Raw genomic sequence first — 1,736 nt, 5'->3', positions numbered from 1 at the left:
TGGAGGATCCTGGAAAGAGAGGTGGAGCTTTCTTTTTATGTAATACAAAGGAACGTGTCATTGCCAAAGCTGCAGTTTAAAGACAAAACCAGGAATTACAATTATAGAGAGAGCTACTACTCTTGACTTTTTTGAAGCTCCTTCTATAGTTAGAGAACTTGGGAATATGCTGTTAATGGGTAACATGGGATCAAGCAGGTTTTTATTTTCTGTTCTGCTTCTGTTCTCAGATGCTTTCAGGGAAGTGTGACACTGAATGTCATTAAGGAGAAACCTTTACAGCAGACTTATTACAAGTGTAGAACACTTGGGAAAACCTGTGAATAAAGTCTTGCCATTTCCTTTCTTTCTTTGTTAATGGGGTAAATGAATGAAGACATCTTTTACAAGTGCAAGAAGTAAATAAATCAAAAAGGCAAGAAAGAGTAGAACATGTATGTTCAGACATTAGAATTTGGTCCACTTTCAGTATAGCTGCCAGAAGTTAATCACTTCCCAGCTGTCAGTGAATCCCAAGTGACTATTTTAATTGGTCATTAAATAGTTACTGATGAATGCAAGATCTGAATGCTTTCCTTCAACTGAAAATCTGTGAGAATGTTATTCTGTTGTCTTTCAGTTATACCAGGGTTTTGCTAGTTGGCACACCAAATCAGTTCACTCCACACTAAACATGTCAACCAGTCAGATTGCTTGCTTCAGTAAACCAACACTTTATGCCTGGATTTCCTTTTCAGACTGGAAAGAGTATCTAAGTGAAGATGGATTTCTTTTTCCCAGAATACTTAGAGAGAAATAAAAGCACTGCTCTGCAGCTAAGCATGTGAATATAATCAAGTTGCAGACTTATCCAACCAGAAGCCAAGTTCGCATCTAGGCTACACAAGTCTCTCCAGGCAAGCACAGTTCACCTGCTTGCAGCTCTGCAAACATCTATAGATGGAGCAACTCAACTCCCCAGTCCCTTATCAGGATGTTTCACAGGGCATGTATGAGCTGATGTGTGCGGCATGGTTTGGCAGCACTTGCACAGCATCACTGCTGCCAGGGCACCCATCACCAGCACCCCTGCTGCTGCTGCACTTCAGATCAAGAAATGCCTTGTGCTGTGCTGGGGCTATTCTAGCAACACACTGAATCCCTTACCTGCTGCCTGCAGTTGACCATGTCACACTTGGTTTTGCTCATTCTGAGTGGCCGAGCTTTTTCTCAGCAGGAAAACCTAACAAAACTTTCTTTTCTGTTACAGAAAAACATCTTTAAATAGTTTAAATAATTACTCACACTCAAATAATAAAAAATGGAATGCAAATGGATTTAATAATTCAAATACACATACAATGCCTGGTACTTTACTCTCTATTTAGAGCAGACGTACTACTCTAAACATACAGTCTAGACTAGTTAGACCCTAAATATCCCTATTTCTTCTAAAAGAATATTTTGATCCTAAGGGAATGTCAGGGTGTAAACTGGATCAATTCTTGTCTCAGAAAGTGGGTATAGGAAGAGGTGCAAAGCGATACAGGCGTGTTGCTTATGTACCCGAAAAGCTGGATGATATCCAGAGGGGACATTTACACTGTCTGCTACTGACGTTCAGCCTGGGTGCTCTACACAGTGCCCCTTTCTCTCTCCAGTGACCACATAAGGAATGGGACTCCTGACTGAGCTCCTCTGGGTCACATGGAAGTCTAAAGCTTGAAACAGTTGTGAGGTAGGTGTGTGTGTCCATG

This window comes from Pezoporus occidentalis, unplaced genomic scaffold (genome assembly GCF_034315485.1).
Source record: "Pezoporus occidentalis ecotype Australia unplaced genomic scaffold, CSIRO_AGI_Poc_V1 ctg15, whole genome shotgun sequence".
Classification (NCBI taxonomy): domain Eukaryota; kingdom Metazoa; phylum Chordata; class Aves; order Psittaciformes; family Psittacidae; genus Pezoporus; species Pezoporus occidentalis.
This window is presented reverse-complemented; position numbering follows the sequence as displayed.